This window comes from Oxyura jamaicensis, chromosome 3, assembly GCF_011077185.1.
Source record: "Oxyura jamaicensis isolate SHBP4307 breed ruddy duck chromosome 3, BPBGC_Ojam_1.0, whole genome shotgun sequence".
Taxonomy (NCBI): domain Eukaryota; kingdom Metazoa; phylum Chordata; class Aves; order Anseriformes; family Anatidae; genus Oxyura; species Oxyura jamaicensis.
Genome location: NC_048895.1, coordinates 40,751,357 through 40,766,363, shown reverse-complemented (window position 1 = coordinate 40,766,363; position 15,007 = coordinate 40,751,357). Strand labels below are relative to the sequence as shown.

Below are 15,007 nucleotides of genomic sequence, written 5' to 3'. Positions count from 1 at the left end.
TCTTCTCTTCTCTTCTCTTCTCTTCTCTTCTCTTCTCTTCTCTTCTCGTGTATGAACATTGTAGGAAGTGCTAGATCACAGACCTATCTAACCAAGTGTGTTGTGTCTTGAAGTGGCTGTTATCAGATATTCCAAGAGAGAGGTAAGAACCGGATATCAATAAAATAGGAATTTCCTGGCAGAGAATGACCTTCCTGCTCTTTAAAGTTTTTTGCTTATGGTCCCAATGTTTTGCAATGACAATGAAAAGAGCACAGCAGTTCCTCATGTCACGTAAATGGGAGGAGGCAAAGCAGCCTCACTGTGTGGGAAGGGAGAGGAAAGGCTGTGGACAGCACCTGCTGGGTAAAACATTGTGATAACAGAACCCCTGTGAGTGTAGGTCGGGTCCACACAGACTGTTGGGTGCTGTGGCTCTTCCATGCTCGGAGACCCTATGTACTTTCACAGGTGAGGCTGACCAACTGTGCAAGCTCAGGTAATGACAGGACAAAGACAACTTCAGTACGTACTAATGGGGACCTTGTTGTTGCCCATGCAAGATACAACAAGTGTAGTAACGTGTTTTACGGTCATAGTGTAGTGTGCTTTATAGAGCTATCCACATGTAAAGCACAAATACTTTTCTGTAACAACCGACAGTGCCCTGCCTACATGATAACAGACGGTATTTTCTTGATCTGTTTTTAATTTATTTATTTATTTTCATTTCTTGAAATGACTGCTTAGAAACTTCCAAGTGGCATTCTCTACACTGTCACATTTCTCTTGCCATTGATTAGTTTCCATGCTTCTGGTGGAGCCAGAACTTCAGCTGGTTTTGTAGTTCTTCCATTCCATAATAATGTGATGCAGTCAGCAATGTCCACATGGCTCTGAGAGTATAATTTAACTTACACTTCCTTCTCTGACTGCAAAGATCTTCAGAAATGGTAGTCTGCATATTGTAGCTATAACTTAAAGGGCTTCTGTTTGCTTCAGATCTTATTTTTCTGTTTCCTGGCAACAGGGTGGTCAATATTTCTTGTCTTTATATCTCTTTAGTAGGTACCTAGTCTTGGGAATACATTTCCAACCAGGCAGTGATGATCATATAGGTCAAATTTAGGGCAAAAAAAGGCTTGTGCATTTTTTTTTTTTAGAACATTATATTCTTAAGTTTTTTTTTTTTTTTTTCTTTTTTTTTTTTTTTCTTTCATAACTTCTCATTTGGAGTACTTCTTACGTGCTAAAGCTTTTACATCTTTAGCCAAAGGCAAATGCCTGACTGATCTCTTGAAAATAAATAATGGCTGCTCTCTATAGTCTAGCTGCACAGGATTAGTTATATCTCATCGAGAAATAGTCTCTCAAATGCTGCTGGATATTAAATGTATACAGAGGGCTAAACCAAAGTAAAACAAAACTTAGCTGCAGGCACAAGCATAAAAACATTCTGTATTTCATTGTATAGGATATGTCTGAGTGTACAATACTTGAGAAAATGCTCAGTTGTGTTACCTTTTACTTTCTCTGAGGGAATAAGAGAGTGTGCTTGCAATGTGTAACATAAACCCCCATGAATATGCATACTAAGTCATTTCAGAGGTCCATGTACTTCAGTGTCCTCACTCCATCCATGACTGTAAACAGGTTCCTGCAAGGAGTAAGTTCAGGACAAGCTTGTATTGACACCTCCTTCTAATACTCTGCCAGCATCCAACATCTGCATCTCAGCGACTTCCTGGTGAGATGATGCTTATTATACCTAATAAATTTTAATGGAAACTCTTCTATGAGTTTGCCCAGTTTCCCCTTGAATTTGCATAAACTTTGTACATCCTACAGTATCCTTTGGCAAGGATTTCCACTAATCTGCTATGTACTCTGTGACAAACTACTTAAATTTTTTTGTTGTGAACTTGGTTCCTACTGGCTTTGATTCATGCTAGGTCTTGCACAGGAAGAGATAGTGGACACCAATCCCTGTCCTGTCTTTTCATGATATTCATGATTTCGGTAGACCCTTTTCATGTTCCTCAAACAAATTGCTATTCCTGGCTGAAAAGGTCTAGCTTAGATGCTCATTCCTTGTATGGAAACCATTCCATAGCTTCAGTATCCCTTTTGCCTTTCTCCGAACCTTTTCCAGCTTTTCTTTCCCTTTCTTTTCTCTGATGAAGGGACCAAAACCACATGGAGTGTTCAAGGTGTAGCAACCACAGATTTGCTTAGAGGCATAGTGATAACTTGATCTATGCTCTTGCTAATAATTCCAAACATCTGATGGCCTTTTCTGCCTGTAACTGAGCATTGAGCTGTTCTCATGAGCAATCTTGACATCAGGATCCCACCTCTGGCTTATCAACACAGAGACTTTCATTCTGTGTGAAGCTAGGATTGTTTCTTGCCACATACATCACTTATGTACATGAATATACACGAGCTGTTGGAAGTGGAGTCCTCTGTAGATATCTTGTAGATCTGCCTAGACTAGTGAAATAAGTTGAGTTTGGAGTCGGTTAGTACATTTTATCTTTTTTTTTTTTTTTTTTTTTTTTTTTACTCATCACATTAGGATACTGAGAAATAGCCACTTTTAACGAAGTTGTCAGGATCGACTGGAGATTTTCCAAAATATTTGCCCCAGATGTCAAGGAGAAAGATACTACCCTGTATTGGCATGAAGATGATGATGATCAAGCTTAAGTCATCACTAGTAGAGAAAATGTTAACTAACACTGACCAGTTCTCAGCCACGCACCTGTATCTAAACAGATTTATTGTCGGAGTATCTTTTGTAAGTCTCCATTGGTTGCTGTGGAGTACCATGGATCAAGTATTTCATAGCAATACTTGCAGATTCAGTTCAGAAAAATAACTCCTTCTTGGGTTGTTTTTTTAAATTTTCTTTCCTTTTTTTTTTTTTTTGTTAAACACACTTTGACCCTAATTCTCATTTGTTCAGAATCTATGTTGCACCACTCAGCCAGTGTAATGAAGGCTTAAAATAAGCATAAATGTAATTTAAAGCCATTTGGTTCCATTACTGTTTAAAACGCTTTTGGTATAAGTGATAATCAGAGTCCTCATTCTGAACATAAAAATAATTATTTTATCCATGTCTGTAAAACAAAAAGCACAAAGTGTAATTGTATTCTTAAGCATAATCTGAGGCCACTTCTAAATGAAGTTTGCATTACCATGAAAGAAAAGAAGTACTGCTATTCATTTGTCTAGTGTATAGTCTTTTGTTAGATGTCTCGTTAGAAATTACATGAAATAAGCATTAAAATCTTCTTTCCCTTTGAATATATTTTTTCACAGACTATTTCACTTTCCCACTCTTTATTTTGATTGCATCTACACATACAAGTGTCCATTATTGTGAAGTACCTGTCCACATCTGCAAGTAATTTTCAAGCACTTGAGCAACCTCAGATCTTTTCTTTTATTAGTTGCATTCAGATTTGCCATACTGATTTTATTTTCATTATATTTTGCATGATATTCAAACAAAAACTAGATGATGGAGTTATTTGATGTACAGCTGGGTTGTCTTTTAGAATAAAGCTTGCCTTAAAACAAAAGGAGGATGAAGAGAATGTATTAATTCTTCCTCACTGCTGAAAAGAAACAAAATGAGACTATAGAGCATTCACTCCCCTTGCCCAAGCACCTAGACGCATAAGCATGCTCTTACAACATACTTGCTTCCTTAGGACTAATCATCAAAGTGAAGTTACTTGCTTCTGCATCCAGGACCGCTTATATTTTTTGATAGGAAATAGTCCAACTTTGGTTGGCATTTTTTATGTATTTGAAAAGATGAATGAACAAGTGAATGTGAGTAGTCTCTGGAATCCAAGTATCTGTCCTGTCACGTGAGTGTGTTGGCTTCTCTAGCCTGTGCTTCTGTTTCAAGGGTACATGGCTCTGTTTTCCTCAAAATGTTTGAGGAAAAAATTCTTGCAAGTAGGAATGGAAAATCCTCATCCAGTCCCAGAACTAACTGTAAAGCCAAGGACCAGGTGCTCTTCTGGATTGTGGTCTGGGAAGCAATCTCCCTCTGGCTGTGCTAAGTGCAGTAATAAAAACCTTTGGGAGCCAACCCCAGCTCCTGCTGTGGCCTCTCCTCCCATTCAGTTGCTTAACTACCTAATTTTAGGAGGCAGTGCTAACCTGTGTGCCCCATTCTGTCACTCTTCCCCTTATCTATGGTCTTGTACTGGGTTCCACTCTGAAAGCCCCGCATTTTTATATGTAGCATCCTTTTGTGAATCAAACCCTAACTCCAGTTTGTACTCCGAAGCAGAGAAAGGCAAAGTAAAGACATTTTAAGGCCTCCTTGTAAAGCCAACCATGGACTTAGGTGTTGTGGTTGAGCAAGAGTATTTGTGCCAGCTTATATCTCATGAATCATCTGAATAGCTAATTATGACAATCTATATTCTTTGACTGATTGCAGATTATTTTTTTTTTTTTTGTAATTCTTAAGAGTGAGATGTGAACTCTGCTGGTACAGAATGTCTCTTATCCTTCTAGACAATAAAAGAGCTAAAAAAGCTTCAGACGCTGCATAAATTCAGGTTCCAGGAATCAAAAAGAAGGTGAAGCTTTCATTATACATGAAGGAAGCTTAGGAAGCATCCATTTCTCACCCACTTGTCTGTCTCTTCTGTCATTCTGCTTTTCACAAGTGAGTGCTCTTACTCTAGGAAGGGAGTGGATGTGTTTTAGCATTTGAAACAGCATGTAACATGGACCTCCAAATTATAAGCTCTGTGCCAGCTGCACAGGCAGCAAAGCGGACAAATAACTTGTGTGCACCAAGGTGATTCCAGCTGAGGTGAGAATACAGTGTGATCTTTGAAGATAACAAAATAATGGCTGAATTACAGTATTGTGTACTGATGTGAGCTGAGGTTCTCATCTGACTCTGGCATTCATGTATCTGGCAGGCCAAATGAAACGGAGGCTTTGGAGGATATCTTCCCTGGAGCGGAGGACAGCATGGAGCACTATTCAGGTTTCTGGGCTGTATTGCAGAGATACTGCTGATCACATCGCTGGCTCAGATTTTAGGTTTCCACCCCTATCATTATATTTTTTTTCATGGTCCTTTGTCATCTCAGAAAGTCCCCAAAAGGTCCTTCAGCTATTTAGTCCCCTGTTTCTGGGTTGTATGCTTTCCTGTGTCTTTGGAAGCATGGAACCAAAGGTTACCCTTAGATGGCTATTTTGTATGAGATGTGCTCAGCACAGCTATTATTAAGCGTGTTTTAGTACATGAAAATGATGAAGATTTAATAATGTCATTATAACTAAATAGCTTGACGTATCTTAGGAAGCATCATTTTAAAAAAATTATTAACAACTTGTTTTTAGACAGGTGGTTAGAAAGTTTAGCCCAAACAGGAGAAATCATATCATGTGCAACTACTGACCCTATTAGTGCCTACCCCAGCCATAGAATTTCCTCCCAAGGAAATAAAGGCCCTGGTAGATGCTACTTCAGTTCCCAAACAAAATTTTCTTACTGTACTCCTTACCAGTTTCCCTATCTAGCTGATAAAGTTCTTAGTAAGACTGGGTTCATTGCTTCCTTGGTTTACGTCTACAGAACAGGCTGTCTTATACCTCCCTGGGCAGTCATCCTCAGTGAAAGGCAGTGAAACACGATTCACTTCTGACAGTGCCATAAAGCTGAAACAATTGTTCTACACGCACAGAGGCTATTTGATTTACTTTGTGTTTTTATTATATTCACAACTCAGGAATCTCTAAAATTTGCTTCCAAATGCTACATAGATCAATTTGTTTTAGATATTTTATGTGACAGCAGCTGAGATGGTGTTGCCTGCGGTCAGATACCTGCATAATCCTTTTATTTTTACAGTGCTTATGGCATTCAAAATCAGAATGCAAGGTTTCATCCCAAATCCTGTAATTTTAGCTACGTCCAAAATGATATTATCATATATTACTGCAAGTTTCCAAAGCCTTCTATGAGTCTTCAGCTGGATTTTAATCACTAAAAATAATTTAAAATATATATACATTTCATTAGAGTTGCCTTGATAGTTATAATTCGTAGCAAAACACTGTTTATCTCTCCTTAACCAAGTATATTAAATCTCTGTACACATCCCACTTCACCTGCCTCATTCCCTTTCTTAGGGAATTAAAGTTCAGAAGCCTTTACCTCTGTTCTGTTTATGGAACTGTTCATCAGCATGCTTCTAAGAGTTGATAGTTTCAGGACTGTTTTAGCAGAGGAACTTTCTCACTGGATTAACATCCATGTGTTTCCCCTGCAGTGCTGCAGAGAAGCATAGGAAATGTCAGATGAGTTTCCTCTCGAGTGTGGTCTTACTTTAAATTGCAGCAGTTAAGACAACAGCTGGGCAAAGGTTGATTTAGGCCCTGTATCCTCTCAGTATCGACCTTTGTGCTATTCCTGGAGCTTTTAGTAAATTTGAAGAACAGAATGGAGATTAAAAAAACCTGCAAAAACCCCAGGCTAGAACTTGCTGGAGTCCACTTCTCAGTCACATCCTTGTTTTCCCCATGTTGTCATAGTTTCCTGTTAAGGATCAGGAAAGTGTCTTCGTGTTTCATCAGCTCCTTTCAGCTGCCAGTGAAATGGATCATCCATCAACCTTCTTTAATCTCAGTCTAGCGGCTGAGAATGAAACGTGACTAGAAATCATTAAAAACAAACAAACAACAAAAAAACAATTCTCATTTTTCTCCTTTCATTTGTATGGTTCTGGGTAATTTCCTTGCCCATTCTACCAGTTTTCTCCCTGTCAACAGTATATCTCTCCGAAGATTTACTGATACTGATACTAACCTGTTTCTTATCAGAACAATAAGGTGGAAGGTTGTAATTGCTTGCCGCGTAAGTGCTAGATCTTGGTTTTATTTTCTATCCTTTTCTTATTGGCAACACATTAGGGGAAGATTTTTGGCCTTTGTTCTATATTTTGACAGTTTAAATATTGATCTAAACAAACTGAAGGGGGTATAGCTGGCATTTGGCGAACTGACGCTTCACAGCATGACTTTCAACAACAAAATCTGCATACTCATTTCCTTCCCTTGGAAGGAATCAGTAGATTTTATGTGTGCAGCACAAGTGGCCAAGTGCCCTCAGCACAAGAGTAAATGTCCCACTCAGGAGTAGATTTTTGAGGTCAGGAGAGGTTTGCTTCAGCTATTTCTCACTGAATTTTAGCTTTGAGATTACAAAGGGATATCTTCATTAATGGATCTGGTGGGACTGTAAGATTTATCCTGTCTCCATTTTACACTTGAATAATGTCAGGGGAAAGATTGTTACCAAAGGCAGCTTGGTCTGAGAATTTCATATTCAGCCAGACACCCAAAATTACTCCATCCATATGTGAAATGACATCCATGAAATAACACTCTTATTCTCTATGCGCTCTGCACGATGATGTAGCTTTTAACAGTCTTCTTAAAGAAAAGGAATCCCTCTACTTAAGTGGATCTGTAATTATCTTGTTTGCTTGATTTACATCAGATTTCAAATCCCTTAAGTTTATCTACTGTATATTTTATCACTAATCTGAAACTTAAATTAATGATGGTTCATGTCTTTGACTGTATGCATAAGCTTACTTAATATATTGGTTTACCTGTAAGTAGCATCTCTTGTTCTACCAGGCCATCAGCATTAGGGGATTCCATGTGAGCTGTGCCTGAGTACCTTGAAAGAGTGAATAGCTGAAGATCATAGTGCAAAAATCAGGTTCAAAGTGGAGCTGTGCAGAAATTATGACCCTCTCTCCTGCAGTCTTTTCCTTGATGCATGTGTCAATGTGTAGTAGCTGAGGGTTTGTTTCTTTAACTTCTCTGTCAAACAGCCTCCAAAACCCTTCTTTCATACCTATATACTACTTCAAATATACTATCTCTTGATTTGTAAAGTTATTCAACAGACATTCATTTCAAGGTTACATTAAAATGAATTTATTAGGGAAATAAGTCTTTTGAAATGTGAGTTCAGGAGATACAACCTGCAAGTGAGTTGGCTTAATATCAAACTGAATAATTTTTCTGAGCCATATGAATAATAGTTAGCTGTCAGCATCCAAACATAAACACATACACTTAGCAACTTTGAGCCTGTTGGAACTGTGCATAAATTGTGTCTCAGAATAGGCACTTGTGCAACTGAGCTTTTAATTTTTATTAGAAAATGAAACAGATGCAGGAAATGGTCCTCATTTTAATCATTTGAATTGTTCTTGGGCCATCAGGAAAGTTTTTCTGCAAGAAAATGTAGAATCAGAATATTCTGTTGCTCAAAGCTGTAAGAGAATGCTGTTACTTCACTGTATTATAAAATTATTTTTCAAAAATGCTTTATATGCGCACACATTTCCTATTAGCACAAAATGTTTGGAAAGTAGTTTTAAAATACTGAAATGTTTAGCTGGAAATTATTTAATTTTTAATGATAACTCATAGTAAATTAATTTATAATTTTATTTGTGGATTAATGTCCTTGCTCCAATTTATAGCACAAGACAACTTGGTAAGAGAATCACACCTCTTAATTATGCTTTATCTTAGTCTTTACTTCCTGATGTTTTGGAAATAACTTATTCAGGTGCTTGGAGAACACAAAGCAAGGTTTTCTACTGAAGTACAGAATATGAATTAATGTATTTCAAGCGATAGTGAATTAAAAAAGTAAGTCAAGTTAATTTTTTTTTTTTAGGGAATTGTTTTACTTTATTAGTGGACTTGGTGGTGTGAGGTTGATTGTTGGATTTGATGATCATAAGAGTCTTTTCCAACCTAAATGATTCTATGTTTCTATTCTGTGACACTACTTTGAAAGTTTTTCAGTTAAAATTGAACTGTTCTTGATTAAATTCAATTTTAAAAAAATTGCTTAATTTTTAGTTAATCTGGCCTTATTTTGAAGAAATGCTCACAGCTTAAAAACTGTTTCTATCTCCAATTTCTTCCTATATATCATGATTCCTTAAACTTATTTAAAACAAAATGAGACCTAAAAGTATTTAAAACAAAATTTAAATATATATGTATATATTTAAATATATAATATTTAAAACAAAATGTAACCTAAAAGTATGTATTCAATTTAGCGGTTCCAATTTGTTATGGTTGATTACCTACTGGTGTTATGAGTTTGACTTAACAGTGAAGGTCACTTGTAATCAAAGGAAGTGAAGAGAAAAATAAACTCTCTTATTCAGTACGTGCTCACTTTGCATATATGGCTCAAAACTAGGTTACCCCATTCATTCAATATTGTACCCTTCTGATTTATGGGAGACTTTTACAAAACAAATGGAGAAGAGGGAGAAAATAATATAACTACAGATACTGGCTGGAGGAATTACATTTAGATCCCATTTTGTAGCTGAAATTACGTTGTTGTGTTTGTTCATTTTTTTTTTCCTAAAAACACCTATAAAATATAACATTTCCCCTTCTTTTAATATATACATAAACATTTTTCTCTGTGTTTCCACAACAGTATTCCTTCTTGTATATGGTACCAGTTTTTAATTCATAACTTTGCCAGAGTATGTATTTTGTAATGAACATATGTTTTACAGTACTAGAGGGACTGGAAGTATGATCAACCTAGATATGTTCCTGTGTGTGTTCCAACCTTTATTCAGTTGTTAGTTATGAAAATAAGGAAGACATCCCTCTAATGTATAGAACTACTACATCTTGCTTAACCTTGCTGTTCGGTTAGTTTTTCAGACAGAGTTTAGGTGAAGTTGGGCTGGCTGCATCCTAACCCAAAAGTACTGGGATGGTACCTCTGGATTGTGGCTAATAAGAAGCAAAAGTAGTAGAAATTTCACCTTCTGAATGAAAGCCTGAAGTCTTATTTTTCTTCTTTAATTATTTAGTAGGTTTCTTAATATCTTTGAGCTCAGAACTCCTGTTGCTGTAGTTGCCACATGGGGACAGTGGCATCTGGCCTTCACAGCGGCCTGGATAGTTGTTTATGGTGTATGAAGCTGTGACTGTTGTTCTAGCTCCAGCACTACGCTTGTGTACTTTGGGTGGGTGTCTGTGTGTGTGTTTCTGAAGCTAGGACCAGGTACTGGGAGAGCTGAGTTCACGTTGATCTGCCCTGCTGTGGGTAGACCATTACTGACACCTGTGGTTTGGCGTACCTGGGCAGTGCTGTTACAGACTCTCGTGTGGAGCTTCCTGAAATGTTCCTTGTTGAGGACTCAGCTTCCAAAACCCTGTTTCTGCCTGGGGCTAACTCTTTTGGTTTTTAACTTCCTGTCCACTGCATCAAACTGGGTCACTTGTCAGAGAGCAGAAATAAAATTTAAAAGCGCGGTCTCTTTTCCAACAGTTGCAGTGCTAAAAACAGCCGGAAATGGGAAGAGGAATATTTGCCTGCCTTAAAATATCTTTTAAAACCTGTCTGGTTTGAAGTGTCAGAACGAGTCCTTGTCAAAATGCATTAGTGAGCATGGAACATATGAAGCCATCAACAGTGCATCAGGACAGGAGAATGGCCGTGGCATTTCAGACCAGAGGCCTGTCCTGCCCCAGGCCTCATCTCCAACAGTGCTGGCGGCAGGATTTTAGGGGCTGGCATGCAGCTGTAGGTCCCGTGGCTGGTGGCTCAGGGACTTGCTGAGACACAGAGTGTATGTATCCTGGTATTCATCTGCCTTCGGTGTCACAAAGTTCTGGCTGGGCATCTGCCCTACAAGAAAGCTTGCATGTGTATTAGGACACAGCTGGTCACTGAACCCAGCCAGTCACAGAGAGGCACAGTTCCGGTGCCCAGGCACTGCTGTGTTCATTGACACTGGTGTGAAGATTCAAGCCATCAGTGTATTTTTACAGGATTTTCAGGAAAAAAAAAAAAAATACAGGAAAAAGGTTAAAAAACAAAAACGAAGCATAACTGCCATACCCTTATTTTCAGGATTTTAATCCTGGACCTTGAATATTTATTATAGATTCTGGTCACCTGAACTTAAAGTGCCTCCAGATGGCTTGCCCTCTTTAGGTCACAATGTAAGACTGCAGTGGGACAGAGCACCGCGGGACACTCACCTCCATAATTTGCTGCAAATTTAATGTTAGAGGCCTTGTGAAAGCTGAGTCATGCTAGGGTGAGAGCCAGCTGGCTGGTTGGAAATGGCTGATGCTCGCTGTCTAATTCACATTAACTACTGCATCTTCACTGTGAAGAAGACCCACCTGGATCGAGGGGTACTGTAGCTAGCTTTCTCCTTGCCTAGCAAGAAGGATGTGAGAGGGAGAGGATTTGCTTCAGTCTTAGCAGTGTAAACAATGACAACAATATGTTATTGATACTGTGAGATACTTGAGAGATACTGATCTTGTTTTCCCCTTTTCCACTGAATGTCTCAGATCTTTCTCGTCTTCCCTGAATTTGTGGGAAAACATAGTTTGAGACTAGTATGGAATGTGGACAAAAAGATCCTACCCTGGTTTTCTTCTCTTCCTACCTTCTCTCAAACGTAAAGGCTACTATCATCTCTCTACACTGTGCGCACGCAGAAAAAGAAACTGCACCTTATATACTTAAACATCCATGCAAAAAGTGTCTGAGGAAACAGAGAACATGGAGTGAATGTTATATTCACTTTTCAAGGTGGGTGTAAACTGCTTCCAGTGGTATAAGCACAAAGCCATCAAGAATCAGATGTTAGAAATCTGGAGAGTGGAGTGGAAAATTGTAAAGTATCCACTTAGATAAAGGTGACTGCATGTTGAAAGAGACTCCCTACCGGGAGTAACATGAGAGCCAACAGTATCTTTAAAAATAGAAAGTATTTTTGAGATGTGACCATGCTACATTCACTTAACTGTGTGTGACATGTCTTTAACTTAAGGGATGCCTTGAATCCTAACCATGATACTGTGCATTCATTTCTTGTTAATCAGGGTCTGGCAAAGCATCAGTTGTCACCATTTCAGAGACCATTCTTCCCACATTTGTTTGATTAAAAGGTCTTAAATGCCGTAACTTATTGCTCAACCATATCACACTCATGATGCCATACCTATAAATTACATTATTTATTGACTTTTTTCCCCCTAATACTTTTGGTGTTTTTCTCTGCGGTATCTGAGGCATAGCAGCTTAATACATTGACAGAAAACCTTTAAGATAGTGTTTCCTACAGGGTTCTTCTGGTAGCAGTTTTAAAAGAAAAAAGCAGCTTCAGTTTCATGATAAAGGGCATTCAGGAGGAAGAACAGAAAGGTGAAATAGGAGGGAACGGAACAGGAAAGCAGTCATTGCTCACATGAGGAAACAAAAAATTAATTGATGGGAGAGCTAGCACAAGCAGTAATTATTCTCAGAGCTACAGGATTTTTCATACAAGCTTGAATTAGGGAAGAGTAAGATGTGAAACGGAAATGGTAAGTGAATTTTAAAGAACAGGGTCCAAAGTCATACATTAAAAAATGCTAGTCTGGGGAGTTCACGTGTGCTGTTGTTTAGTTAGTTTGCTTAAAACTAATTGTTGTTAGTTAGTTTGTTTGCTTAAAAAATGCATAATGACAGCTTGTGTCCTTTCTGGCATTACTCTGACTTGTGGGTTTACTTTATCTATTTTAAATAGCTATATCATAATATCATATTTATGTATCTATTTTCATCTGTGTACAGTGGTCCAAAATAATGAGGATAAATACTCTATAATGCACAATACTTTGTCATCACACGTATATAATCCTGGATATTGGCAAGAAACAAACTCTTTAGCAGTATGAAATACCCTGCTCTGGGCAGCTCCACAGCTAAATTGCAGGTTGCATATGAGCAAGGAGCCAGACAACAGAACCATGGCCATAAAGCCAAAGACATGGTCCGTGACAGGGATTTATATGATACACACTGGGCTTTAGCATCATGCAGTTTGCTGATACTGTTTGTTAGATAAAAAGAATCTGGGCAATTCTGTGAGATAACGCCAAAAGCATTTTTCAGCTAACCATGAAGGCTATACACCTTCCATCTCTGTAAGCTGGGCTCTGTTTGTGAAAAGTACTCAAACCAATTTAGGGCCAGGGAGGCACAACTGGGATTTGAAAACATTTAAGCAAAGAAAGCACCAACTCTCTTTGAAGCCAAGTCCTTCTGTAAATTGCCCTGCATTTATCTTTGCTTTTTTTCATGTACCAGCTCCTTCTGTATATCTCATCATCTGCTGTGTTCAAAAGACCTTGCATCTCTAAGTCACAGTCCTTTACAAGGTCTCCTGCCCCCTCTGAGAACTTGAGCCTACTGTGGCAGTACTGCAAACAGCGGGTCTCATCGTTTGCAGTCCCTACTTGGAAAATTGTATTGTTATGCAGACAGTGTGCAGAACTATCACTCCTCATCTGGAAACTCCAGTGTAGGTTACTAAGAAAACAGAAGATGTTTCGTTATTTGGACCTCAGAGTGCTCAAGCAGTGAAAAAATGATTACGTAAAATTTGACAGTGTACTAGTATGATCTGCATTTGATGAATATCCTGATGCATGTAGTTAGTGCATACTTAGCTAAAGAAATTGAGTGGTTCTTCTGCTCAATTGCACTCATACGTTATGCATAAGCCATTGTGTGTAGCAAAATCTCCAGAGTAAAGGGACTAAAAAGTACAGAAAGGACTTGGCCAATTAAATTTGAAAATCTTCTTCACATTCTTCATTTTTGTGAAACCACCAAGTATTTATGGATGTGAGATAGCTGAATAACTTACTGGAAACAGGTTATGAATCTCCTGAAGAGGAAATATTCAAGAAGAAATTCTGAGAATTTCCTTATGAGGGAAGTAAGAACACTTGTTCAGGTATACATTGCCGACACCTATTAGGCAGACCAAATACCTGCTAAACTGAGGTGTCTTGTTAACTTGTGTTCACTTCTGGAATACAGAACAGAAATCCCATATTAGATTTCGCATCAGGGAATAGGTTGATGGGGTAGTGAAAGCTCGTAAAATGCCATTTCAGTAGACCAACAGAATAAAAGTGAAATAGCTGCAGGTTTTCAGTGCAGGAGGTATAAACTTCAAGGTTGCACTATACACACATTCCTACTTTTTAATACAGTAACTTAAATTGGAAAGAGGAAACTAATTGTTCATGGTCTTGATTTTAGCAGGATTCCGCTGAGAAAATGTGCTGCTGTAGACTTAAAATTAGACTGGTTTGACTTGCTAGAATCTGTCTTTTCAAATTATGTAGAGATGCTTCTGGGACTCAAGGAGTCTCACTAAGGCAAAAACCATTAAGAGTTACATTCAGTGCTTCAAGCCACTGAATGGACTGGTTTTGCCTTCAGAATTTACTTACTAGTTTGAACTTTTCCCATATTGCACTCAACTCCCAGGTGGAGCAGGTGCTGGAGAAAATGGACAGGTTTGTGTCAATTCTTTATGTCCTACTAACTGTTGATCTTGCTGACAGATACAGATTCGTTTCTCATCATCAGAAAGGAGAATGTATGCTGAATCTAATGATAAAAAGGTTAACTGGGAAAGTAAATTTGTGTCTTTAATTCATATTCAGTTTGGTCGTAATAGCTGCAGGTCTATCACCCAGAGTTGAGAACAGCTTCTCTGGAGATGAAGTCATTGATATTTTTCTAGAAACCATGTCTCAGATTATGTCATTCAGTAAAGAAAAGCCTGCATCAGGGCTCAGAAACCTCATTCACGATGACACCTGTGATGGTGAGGTTTGCTTAAGAGGAAAAGGATTAGAAAGTTTTACACCTCTCAGCTCAGCAGACTTCAGAGATCTCAGTGATGTCAAGAGCTTCTCTGCTCAGAGGAGTTTTCCACCTTGAGTACATCTCTTCTTACTCCTGAAGGGCTCTGTTGAGATGTTTGAGATCTCATTTTGCAGTGAAACCCAGCTGCTTTGTGTGTTGGATTGGGCTGCTTGTAAGAAAATGAATTGCCTTAGGTCACCTTAAAATATGACTCTACAAGATGCCAGTTTTCCTTGG

The 15,007-nt window shown here is 38.3% G+C and overlaps 1 protein-coding gene across 5 annotated transcripts in view; it reads left to right on the top strand.

The window, feature by feature from the left end:
- Positions 1–15,007, top strand: part of SLC35F3 (solute carrier family 35 member F3) — a 160,362-nt gene that overhangs the window by 41,330 nt on the left and 104,025 nt on the right. Inside the window, exon 1 of one of the 5 annotated variants that reach the window (XM_035321911.1) lies at positions 12,321–12,426. The exons of the other annotated variants lie outside the window; for them this stretch is intronic. The gene's annotated coding sequence lies outside the window, so the exon portion shown is untranslated. Of the gene's footprint in view, positions 1–12,320; positions 12,427–15,007 lie in introns of those variants that run through there. 5 annotated transcript variants of the gene reach the window in all.